This window comes from Protopterus annectens, chromosome 7.part0, assembly GCF_019279795.1.
Source record: "Protopterus annectens isolate FY-2018-M chromosome 7.part0, PAN1.0, whole genome shotgun sequence".
NCBI lineage: Eukaryota > Metazoa > Chordata > Ceratodontiformes > Protopteridae > Protopterus > Protopterus annectens.
Window position 1 is genome coordinate 1,618,541,180 of NC_056739.1, and position 13,130 is coordinate 1,618,554,309.

General features: G+C 39.6%; 1 protein-coding gene across 3 annotated transcripts in view; it reads left to right on the top strand.

Moving 5' to 3' along the window:
• NPRL2 (NPR2 like, GATOR1 complex subunit) overlaps positions 1-13,130 on the top strand; it is a 1,906,629-nt gene that overhangs the window by 494,406 nt on the left and 1,399,093 nt on the right. The window lies entirely within an intron of this gene.

Genomic DNA, 13,130 nt, shown 5'->3' on the forward strand with positions numbered 1-13,130 from the left:
GGGGTCAGGAACCGTACCCAGAGCTCTTGGTCAACATTATACTGTATATATACTCTTTCAGAAATATGAATAAAGCTATCAAAATTATCACCCTCTGTAAACTATGGAAGAAATTTACTGACCTTCATTGCTTCTGGGATTTGGTTAATCTTTTCCTCATTTCCTCCATGACCCTGATGAAATGTCAGCATCTCCCTCTCATGTTGGCACTGCTTCTCCTTTTCTCCAGCCTCCAAATGCCGCACTCTCTTTCTCTTTCACCTTCAAGCACTGCAGTCTCTCTTTCTCTTCAGCCACCAAATGCCACATATTCTCTGCTGATTCTAATTCCATTTGTTTTGCCTGCCGAAGTCTCTCATTTTCTTCAGCCTTCAAATGCCACAGCCTCTCTGCCGGTTCGAATTCCAAATGTTTGGCTTCCAGTTCAAGTCTCTTTAACTTTAAATGGGTTTTTAAGTCCTCTGAGGAAAAGGTGAACTGTCCTTTTTCTGAAGGCTGCACATCCCCATCACCAGACTGATTGCTAGTCTGTGCTGCAGCTGTGATTAATGCTGAAAGCATTTCCTCTTTAGCCAGGTTGGCGTGCGCCAGTGTTTGGCTTTGCACACCTTGGCCAACTGGTTCTTTGTCAGCTTGCCATAATCCTCTGCTGACATCTTTGCCTGACTAAACTAAACTAACAAAAATAAATAAAACTGTTGTGAAAATGAAACTCTGCGTTTCCGTTTTGGCTGCTGAGAGTACACACACCTTCAGTGACAACTGCCTAAAGGCTACTGAAGTTTAGTTAATATCCCATGCAGTTGCCACCAGTATGTGATGGTCCCTGCTATGGGCAAGTCAAGGAGCCTCAATCCTCACCACTGACACTGGTGAGGGATGGCCATCTAGGAAAAAATGGATACACAGTATTTTCAAATGCAGTTCTCTGCACCAAGCACAGTTTCCCTCAAGAGCACACAGGGATCACCTTCCAGACCTGAGGCTGGACTCTGTCACTCACCAGGCCCCAAACAAGACTCGACACTGACCACTCTGGAGATGTGTGTCCTATTCCAAGAAGCTAACACAAACACGGTACACACACACACACACACACACACACACACACACACACACACACACACACACACACACCTGGGAAAGCATAGCACAGATTTACCAGATGTGCCCCCTCTACCCAGACTATAAGATAATTATGTTGCACCAGTCAGCTAAACTAAGGCTCTTACAAGGGTACCCAATTATACCGAATAAAATGAATACTAATACAAATGGTAGAGTTTAACCAATACAGCAAGGCAGGAGTGGCCACAGTGTCATTAAAATAATTATAAGTGCTCTTAAGATATTAAAAGTATTCTCTAAAAGACCAGACTCAATGAAAGGTATAGAAATATTTAATAATAAAGTAGAAAACATGAAAATGTTGAATATGTAGTTATAGTAAATACCAGTTTCAATCACAGGTGATATAAAAATAACATAGTTAGATAGATTCACACAGATGCTGGAAAACAATACTTAAGTAATCTCACTATATTTTCCTGGCTGACTAAAGGATTACTGTTCCCTAGTTAGTTACTACAGCAAGGCAAGATAATGAGTGTTGAGTTACTTACTACAGCAAGACAAGATGAGGTGTGTGGTTGTGTGAGAGATCTGTGAGAGATCCTGTCAGGTTCTGAAGAACAAAGTGCTGCTGTGAGAGTTCCGTCATATCTCTCACTAAGATCTAAAGAATCATCTCAGTGCTGGTTATAGAATGACATCACATCTGGTCACCTGACTCTGGTATATTACACACCCAGAGCTTTGCTAAGATCTATTGCAGCATCTGAAAGCTATAAAAGATTTTCAAAAAACTTCCACCCTTCCAGGGTAGAAATTAGTTCATCCCAAAGTAGAATATGGTAAGATTCCTAGTCCTGGTTTTCCCCAGAGATTTGTCTCTGGCTGTAATCAGACCTGTAGAATAAAATCTTTAGGCCTAAACCAACCCATTTAATTTTCAATCTATTTTTCAAAATTAACTGGACTGAATTTAACTTCTTCCCTTCCAGAATTTTCTGTTAAAATATATACATTCAGTCATTTGTAATAATAACCTTGTGGATTACCTTGTGGATCATCAGTGGCTTTTGTGAACTTGAATAAAGTGCGGTTTGGGTGCGCTGTTTCCAGCTTTTTTCTTTTTTTCATTTGTAATAATACTGTCTGACTGGCATGTATATCACTTTTCAATCCAGCAGGACCCACTGTTGTTGCATTTTTAACATGAGCAACTTTTACAAATACATTTTAACACAAGCATCTGTACAAATCAGTGTGATAGTTAAATCATATAAAATTCTTTACTTAACTTCAGCTAGCTATGCTGGCATATATTGTACATCCACTGCCCTACTCTCCTTGGCACAGATGGTACTACCTGATATCTTCACACCGTACATCTGTGTGCTATATGTTTCATGATTACATAGCAGGAGAAGCAGCTATAGGAGGGGTTGCCTTTGAGTTTTGGGGAATGGTCTGTAAATAATGTGACTGGGTGCTGTGTGATTTATGTTGCTGAAGTAATAGCCTGGTATGCCTTGTTAGTACAGCTAACATGTTTCAAGTATGCAACATCAACAGCTGACCCTAAATAGGTGGTAATTTGCTAGGGCCAGTGGCAGTGGGATGGGCAGAACTGGACCACTCAACCTTCAGTCCACTGGCAGACAGCTCCTGTGTTGTCATAGGAGCAAGAAAAAAAATCAGTGTTCTTTTGCTTCTTACTAAGTAAGCCATGTGATCATCAATAGTACAGGTAGGCTGCTACATAAAAGTTAGAAACTCAGTCTGAAATGTATTAAAAATGCTCTTTTATTCTGAGTTACTGCTGCTAGCTTGTATGTGCAGCTGTTGATGGGGCACATCATGGGCTGTGCATAACTAAGGCAGGGCATTCCACATAGATCATGATGGTCCCTGCACACAGGGTGAAGCATGGCAGTGCCTTTTCTGGGGGAATATGATGTGCATAGTAATACAGGCTTTGAGCACACTGATGAAGGATGGTGTGGTGTGATAACATGCTGTTTGCTGCAGTTTGTATAAGAAAGAGGCACATGGTCACAGCACAACAGGAGTCTGGTACATGGCAAACAGATGTGGGGAGAGGACAACACATCTGTAAAACAGATAATTCTCAGACAGCGATGCACACACTGATCAACATGAGAAACCCATAAGAGTACATATCTTGCCGTGGGCTTATTAGAGAGGCAGCAGTTGAAAAAGTTAACCACCCAGGAGACAATGGTTATGTCAGAGGCTCTCTCTCTCTTAGCAGTGGTCTGTCTTCTATCCAATAAGATAGGATACAAACTGCAGTGATAGCTTAATGCTCCTGTTGTCTCCAGACCACTTACCACTGGCATGCTGTTATTCCCACTTGCTGGCCCCCCTCACCTTTTGTTCTCCACCTTGCGTCAGTGGACATTTGTATGCTACATGGCCCCTCTGGTTATATTTAAAACATCTAACCCTTAATATTGGCTATGTACCTGAACTAGACCCTTCACACACATGGTGTGTGCACATTCTGCCCAAGAGCAATATGGACAGGGTTTATTTGGACCAGGTGTGGTAGAGCGTGGTGCTGCACATCAGTACTGTGGGTGGCCATAAGAGAAGTTTGCAGTAGGTGTGTTGAAAAGTAACCAATGTGATACTGTTTGCCAAGAACAAGACATAGAACATCGCCAAGGACATATCCTGGAGACCAACACAGAAGTGACATACAGAGATGGAGGAGTTATTGATATCTTTGTCTTTGTGGATGAGGAGTGGAATACCTAATGGGGGGCTTGGATGTGGGAGTTGGGCAATTAATAACTGCATGAGTCTCTGTAGGGATGCACCAGGTTAGTAATAGTTGTTGCATTTCCATATTGCATAATGCATTCCCTGTGATGATGTACTTACTCAGCAAAACTCTTTGTGCATATCTGTTCTCCAGATACTTCTGGATACAACTGCAGACCCTACAGAATAAAATATATATGTGCTCATTTGTTATTTGTAGACTGTGTAATTAACAAGTATGGCTATCACAGGGGAAGGATGTTTAGGAATATATTTCAGTGCTCCCATCCAGTGCTTTTTGTTTTCTGCTTTTATAGGTTCTTCTGGTGGAATGTCCAGCACGGGGACAGCACATGCCTGATATCAGCAGGTGAATAATGGTTACAGTGATGTGCACATGGTAGCATAGTCTGATAAGACAGTGGCATTCTCAGCAATACTAACAATGGAATGCTGCCACACAACCCCCACATAGCAGGAGCATGTAGAGAGAGACAGGCCGAATCTCCAGCATCATCAGTGTTTAGCAGCATCCTGTAACTGAATCCACTCAGACTACAAAGGAGTACTCAGATGGCATCTGTGACCTATATTAACTGTGACATGCACATGCACCCTATAAGGGATAGATATGGTGGTCTTTGGTACTGCCATGACTCCAGGTCTGTTCCTGATTTGGGCGCAATACTTGGCATTAATCAGTGTATGTGTTGGTCAGTGATCCAGACAATAAGCAACGCCTACTCTCACCATTGTGGAGGTGGTGAATGTGCTCTGTGGCCTGTATGATAATGTGCAACACCTGCATGGCCTGTGGAACAGCAGCAGCTCCTTCACAGTGATATGGAGTACTGCTTATGTCAGTGGTGGCCAACATCAACATCACATCCATTGCTGCATCCTTAAGGGATATGGTAACATGCAAGCTTTTCTCAGCTGTGGAAGGTTTCAGATCTGAAGTGACAAGTCAGAGGCCGAGCATACCCAGATAACACAGACCATTCCTGCGGCAGCCTGTCAGCTGTGGCCACAGAGACCATCTCTCCTGAGTGTGTCCAGTATCATGCTCATGTACAATGATGCTTCTCAATCTCCAAACCTGGGATAGCTCACCAGGCTGCATGCCCCGATTCCTGTAGGTCTACACCATCAGCATCTCATGTGGGCAGACAGAACACAGTCTATTCATTGCCAGCATCTTGATTGTGGACACCATGCATCTGTTGACTTCTAACATGGGAGACTCCATCTGGGTACATGCTCATGCTCCTATATGTCTAGACCATCTCTGCCATGGACCTGATTGAGCCGTTAGACCACAGTTCATTACAGTACACACATTTACAGTGTTTGTGACACATCAGTTCCATCCTTTCACTTGAAGATGTGATCCTTGATTTCTCACAATCTACTAGTAGGGTGCATGGCAGCCACATTAATCTGCAGTGACCTTGTCCTATGAGATGAAATTGCTGTCATCTCTCATCTTGCCCCCCCCCACCTATGCAAATGATGATGACTGTGTCCTGCCCAATGCATAACCTTTGTGGGTAAGGTAATGTGTTATGCACAAGCACAATTTAGCCAGTCCTTACACTATCTTGCATAACAGGGCATGATAATGCATGCAAACATTTGTTGTGTTGTCTATATCATGGGCTAGATGCATCCTGTTTTCCCTTTCCCCAGTGTCTTGCACTAGCCTCTGCCTTCTATGGGGTTCTGCTGCTGTCTGTTCATACCCATACTGTATACCTGATCCTTGACCACTGCTGTTATAGGTATGATAAGTCCTACTGCAGTGTTTCCCTACTGCTGCTGTTCCTACACAGCTGTGTTATGCTCCATGGCACACACAATAAATATTTGGCTGTGGGTTTCTGATAAACATAGCAGTGCTCTACTGGATGTATTATTGCTATGAAAAAGTCCCTTCAGTTGCAAACAAAAACATTCCACTACATTCCATATTTCTCCCTGCACAGTATTAAGTCATTCACTCTGGAGCAGCTCAGAAAAAGCTGCCTGCTTAATTCCATCATATGAACAACAGTGCAGCCTGAGCTCATTTTCAGAAAATACATTTGTAATACCATACAGAAAACAAATGTTCATATAAGAGCTAGACTAAAAATGTAAATGGGAAAGTTGTTCAGCAGACACTAACCTTTCCAACAGTAAATGTTGATGGTGAGTATCAAAGTCATTATTAAATATTTAGCAAGAAATGCTGATATTGTGCATATTTTTTACCTTTTTGGAAAAGCAAAGCACAATATCTTGGTCAATGTACCATGTAGATCCATACAATTTGTATTTCATTTGTTTGTATGAATGTCAGCTTTAAAATGATATCTTAACCATTACTGTGTGATGCTCCTTTATGGAGATATTTACATAAATATGATTAATTTAATATTTATCATAATAGATAAACAAGGCATAATATCTCATCACCTGTAACAGACAGAGGCTACATATCCATGTAGAAGTTTTGTGTCTCAATGTCAGCTTCAAAATGATGTATCATTTGTGTCCTCACCATGCTCCCTTGCAAATATATGGGCTTAATAATGAGACGTATTGGAAATGTACAATTTTCAATGTGTACAGACTGCGGTGGTGCTGCGGCGTTGTTGACTCACAGCAAGACGTCCGTTCGATTCTCAGCTAAAGCGTCTTCTGTGTGGAGACTTACGTGAAGGGGCATGCCTTCGTTGAAGGTTGTGCGTCAGGGCTGGTAACTCATAACGTAAAAATCTTCTACCAATCATTAGCGGACCGGAGTTCCGCTGTGGCGACCCCTAACCGGGAAAAAGCCGAAAGACACACACACACACACACACACACACACACACACACACACACACACACACACACACACACACACACACACAGTGCACAGACACAGTGCACAGACACAGTGCACAGACACAGTTCTTTTACCATGTTGTAAGGAGTAATACTGTCTTCAAAATGAGGCATTACTTGACACACTGATATGCTCCCTTGCAAAGGTATTTACCAAAATATGAAAAAAATCATAATTTCCATAACCATAAGTTCGAAACAAACTTTGATATCTGTACATGTGTATAACATACAGGCACAGTTATTTTACCATGTTGGAACTATGAGTACTGCATTCCACTGAGGTATTACTTAGAACACTCAGATGCAGCCTTGTGAAGTTATCTACCAAAATATGAAAAAAATCATTTCCATAACCCAAGTCCTGCATACCTCTTCTTGCAATCCAGGATACCTTCCCACTGGATGTGGGTAAGCTCAAGTTGTCATGGTTTTCAGTTATGGAGGCATGGCTGGCAGCCCAGTGAATGTAGGAATGGCCACATACAGACACTCTCACTTGTCGATTTCCTGCTTGCGAAGCCATGTCAGTATCAGAAGGTGGATGAACCTGCACAGGAAAGAAAATGCAAACAGATTAGTACTGATGTTTAACAGATCTATTGGAAGAGTACATATATATGTATATCATAATGCATCACCTGGTTAGACCATCCAAATCTCCACTCCTATCCACAGGGGCATTATTCTTTTCCTAAGGTACATAAGTGGTGATGACGCTGCAGAGGTGCATACCTACCACCCATGAAAACACAAAATTACACACAGTGACTGACAAGGGGGCACAGAAAGGGCACACGTAGAGAGAAAAAGCAGGGTAAGGACCACTGCTCCACTAATATGCCGAGGACAGGCGTGGGGCTTCAGCTGTTGTCCCATACCTGTGCTGGCTGCCCACTCAGACTGCTGATATCACCACTGTCCCATGACCTCCTTCAGTGTCAGCAGTCTGCCTTACCTCTGCATTTTCTCTTTACATGTGCCCATTCAGCAATGGCCCTACGGACCTAAGGGATCAAGGATGGAAGTAACTTACCAGTTGCTACCCTGACTTGCATACATTTACTGTACTAGAGTGGAGGGATACTGAAAGGGCATATTCCATTGGAGAAAGACATACCTAGACTCTCTCTTTTTGCAGGAGGCCTTTTGGAGAGGGACTGAAGGCATCATAGTGGCCAGTAAGCCCCTTGGGTGATATGCCTCGCTACTACTCCATCAACCTGTAAGAAAATATAAAAATAAACAAAATAAATCACCTCTAAATGAACTACAGACATAATATGTAGATTCATCACCCTTTCTCCCAAGAGAGAACACTCAGACTGATCACAAAGTGAAGTATATGCGTATATATATATATATATATATATATATATATATGCGCGTCTGAACAATGTATATATGTGCAAGTACATTATGTACATACATGTACATATCCATATACACACACATGCACATATGTGTGTCTGTGTGTGTGTGTATATATACATATATATATATATATCTATATCTATATCTATATATATATATCTATATATATATATATATATATATATATATGTATATATCTATATATATATATATATATATATATACATACACACACATACATGCACAGGAAGAAAAAAATCAGGGGGTTTTAGGAGGGTAGGTAGTTGATTAAAAGTGAGGGGGGTTGCTTGCAATGACTCCAAGCAGAGAAAAAACACAACCTGGCTTGTGCATTCATCAAAGTGATAACGACTTCTCCTTATGTGAATAACAGTGACTGCAGCTGAGACTTTTCCCAGAAAAGTGATAATGACTCACTGCTATATTGTAACTGACTTATTGCTAATGTGATAATGACCTGCCTTTCATTACTGCAAAGTAATGCATGCTCAGACACAGCTGATAATTGCTGCACATAACCTGTTGAGTAGGCATTTATTATATTACATTGTGCAGCTGTTATGTAACACAGACTCAGTATCATCACCTGAGTCATTCAGTCAAACATTATAACACTTAGATATTACTGAGCCCTTCCTTCCACACAATCTGCCACAATATCACATTTTCACTTGTGACTTTTTTACCTCACCTCACAAGGCCAAGTGAAACTAATGCCTAGAACATATCTGCAGTTAGTCATCATTAAACCTGGATTAAAATACAATAATTTTCTTTTCACCAGTCAAATCAATATTTTTGTTACTGCGTACAGAATGAGGGCTACATTCTTTATACTAAGAAAAAGACAGTGTGCTACCATGTAACTTAGAAATGTGAGGCAGTCAAATCCTTGCAGGTACAGTGGCATTCTAATTTGTTGTGCACCCAAGTATATCTTTACAATTCCCTGACTTTTTCATTGTGAAGTATTTTAGGGAAATAGAGAGAAAAAAACATCTTTTATACAGCTAGAAACCGGGAATAACAATAATTTCAATAATTTCAAAATACATTGCTATAAGTACTATCCTGGCAAATACCACTACCTGCTGTAATATGTCATCCGGTAATAGAATCCAGGAGTAGAATCATTACGAGCAGAAATGGCAAACTTATCTGGTTCATCCTTGTAAGAATTAGTCCAAAAAGTAGTAATTCATGTTATCTCACCTAACCATCCCTGTGGTTACAATAAGACACAGAAGTAGAAAAGGCAAAGTATCTGGTTGAGCAATGCCAACAATCAGCAATAAAATACTAAGCCCCTCATACCACCCAGACATCTTTCGGTAGAAAGAAAGATTAAATCAGAATATACGTTCAGAACATTTGGCTATATTTATGAACACTGTTCCTGTTAGCCATCATTACAAAATTATTTCTTTCTACTAATGTTTGAAATGCAGTGTTACAAAGGCATCACCCCATGTAAGCAAAATGTAAATTAAAGTAATTATTAAACTCGGTTTGTAAGCTCAAGAAGTAAATATTACACCATCAGTCTGCTGTCTGCTGACAATTACAAGTCTAGCCATTACTGGTCAGAATCAAACCCTGTACCTTGTATCTGTGAGATGGTGACCACATGCATTGGTGTATTATGTTGAAGAGTTTGCTGAGAGATCAATTACTTTCCATGACACAGTTTCTTTACAACAATCACACATATTTCTGAGTATAATATACTAATGGTAGAAGGACTGTATACTGAAAGGAATAATAATGTGGCAAGACTGTTGTAATTCAGTGAAATAGTATAACACTTGCATATTACTGAGCCCTTCCTCCCACCTAATTTCCACACATGACTGACAAAGCCAAAAAAAATGCCCAGAATATATGGTACGTCCATGCTGATAGTAGTCAGCAAGTAATAACCTTTATCTCACTCAGGCAATTACTGAGTATAAGCAGAAATGCAATAAGGCAAGCAAAAATGTCAACTTTATCTGGCTGATCCATCTAATAATTAATCCAAAAAGTATTAAGTCATGTTATCGCACATAACCATCCCTCCGGTTACAATAAGACAGAGGTAAAAAACACAGAAATATTGTCCAAAATATCTGGTGGAGCAATACCAACATTCAGAGAACAAACAAAGGTCAGACCTAAAATTCCCATGAAAACCATGGACGTTTCTTGTGTTGAACTTCAAGACATTGAAATACATCATGCAGAAAAGCACAGAATAGACACAGATAGAGCAATATGCCGTTAAGGAAGAGAACTTGAGAAATAGCAATCCTCATTTACAGCCTTTATAACTAAGCAAAATAAACTTCTACTTAGTGTCCATCCTTGTTTACTACCTCTACAAATTTTAATTGGTTTCCCAAAGTAACCATTACCGTGGGTCTAACAGAAGTGTTATTAAACATATGTTCCCAGTTTTCCCAAAAAAATGTCAGAAATATTTTAACAGTTAACATGCCATGGCATAGTACACACAAGTTTTATGAGGAATGGACCAAAAATATGAGTCAAAAGTCTTGGCATTTTGTGAAAATCTGGAGGTTGAGAGGTTATGAACGTTACTCATAATTAATCGTGTACACTTGAGAAGTATGAGGATTCCCCAGTAAAGCAATATAAAGCAAGTAAATAATATAACTAACATATAAAATATGCCAGTAAGATGACATACAAAAAACAGTCAATATTACATAACAAATACATTTCTCTCCTTGCAAAAGCAAGTCACAAGATACAGTCCAAAATCAGAGTTAAACAGATGTTCAAAACTAAAATCCTAGATTGGAAGCAGTGGAAACAATAACCAACAAAATAAGCACATTCACGAAAACTAATGGCTACTGAAGAAAACTACCGGAATTGTTACCAATACAGCTTACCTCAGAAACAAATAGGAATTAGTAGCTACCAGTCCTTAACATTTTCTAAAAGAAGTTAAATCTTTAACTGGAGGAATAAGAGACGCTATCGGTCCCAGTAACACTATCAAACATATCCACAGATTTGTAATCGAGTATTAATGCTTTCTAATATAAATCATTCAGGACCTAGCCAAAACCTTCAACCAAGTAAACCACCCATGTCCAATTATAATCGATAACAGGAGCAACTCACGCAATCTCTTCAGTTATACACATTAGCAAAATATAGGCCAGCATTCTATTATAGGCACTTTACTACAAAGGAAGTTAAAAAAGCTCTTCTTAACCTGAATAAAAGCAGTTAGTAAGGTAAGTAAACTTCAGATATATTTCCTCAAAATGGTAGCAGCCCCATAGTAATAAACCATTTCTCTCACTAACCTCCTTTCTCTTTCCACCAGCCTTCAAACATATCCTCATCATACTACTTACCAAACCTCCAAAACCAGAATGTTGCAAAGACTACAGACCTGTAACAAATCTTTGTCATTTAACAAAAATCTTTGAAAAGTTAATACTCTATAAACAAATTTTCAATCACATTAATAAAAGTGCCCTTCCTAGTTATATACAATACAAATTCAGAAACTTCAGTAACAGTCTACCATTAACACCATTTTTAACAATATGGATGACTAAAAGCTGATAGGTGACCTTTTCAGAGATATGACAAGAGTCTTTGAAATTCACAATCACAACTTTCTCCTCTATGCCCTTAGTACATTGAGTTGTTGCTCACCATGTATAAAATGGTTGGAAAGCTAATTATAAAATATAACATTGCAAGTACTAGCAGGCACCTCATGGTCTACACATGATACCATTACAAAAGGTGTCTCAAGGATCTATATTTATTCATACATTGCCACAGACCTATCCCAAGTCAATATTGTCACGTATGATGAACATCGGCTGCTGAAATTGAGTAGAGACTCCATCACCCAGCAGCAAAAACTCCAAACTAGTTTTACAAGGCTCTGCCAGTGGACAAATGAAAATATGCTGGTTAGTTATTAAACCGATAAAGTAAGTGCTCCCATCTCCTCATCCCAAACAATGCAAAATGATAACTAGAAACGTACTAGTCCAAAGTATGGGCTTCCTTAACAACTCTTCACTCTACCACAAATATACTAAACTTACAAACTACTATTAATAAGATATGTAACTACGTCTACTTGCAGAACCAAGTACCCACCATTGTCTGATAATTCAAGTGGCTACTCAAGAAAGAAAGAGCAACCTTACTACTAGGGTCACAGATACACAAATTTTTAAAAATAGGACATTGTCTACCTCTCAAATTCAGACTATGAATAACACAACCAAACGACTCCAAGATAGTCAGAAAGAGGGTTTAACACTCATTATACCATGTAGACAAATGAAAATATGTTGCTTATTAAACCCAGACAATAAAAACATGCCCAAACGCTTTATAAAAATTATACAGCTTCAAACGAGACACGAGCAAGTCTGACTACTACAGCTACGGGAATGCCACACCAGATGGAATATGAAATGTCTAGTTTTCTATAGAGCAGCCTTCCAGTCAACTGCTACCCCAGCTATCCAGAGTTCAGACCTGACAGGGACAACACAGCTGTCAGTCTGGCAAACAATGTACTTCAATGCATAAACAAACTGCCAGTAATAACAAGAGTAAAAAGATGTAAAGGTAAAAAAAATTATCTACTTGCTCCTTGTTGTTAGTATCTGACAGGGAATGAGAAGTTCTACCAACTGTGGAGAAATCACCCATTGTCACTAAAAAAAGGAACGTACTGCCTCTTCCACATCCGGCATCACTTCTGTGAAATGTAGAGCTGGCAACTGGTCACTGGATACACACGGTGTTGTTTTAGGGCACCTGGTTCACTCCCAGTTTGTACAGTGTTATTTCACACCCAGTATTATAGCTCAGAATCAGTAACCACAGAAAATCTGATATAGGCAGACCGGAAAAGCACCTAATGAAAAAACGTGTTATTGCGGTTTCTTAAAGTTACACATACAACTGATTTTCGTAGAATGTCCAGATTCTAACTCGTATTTTTGGTCTATTTCTCATAA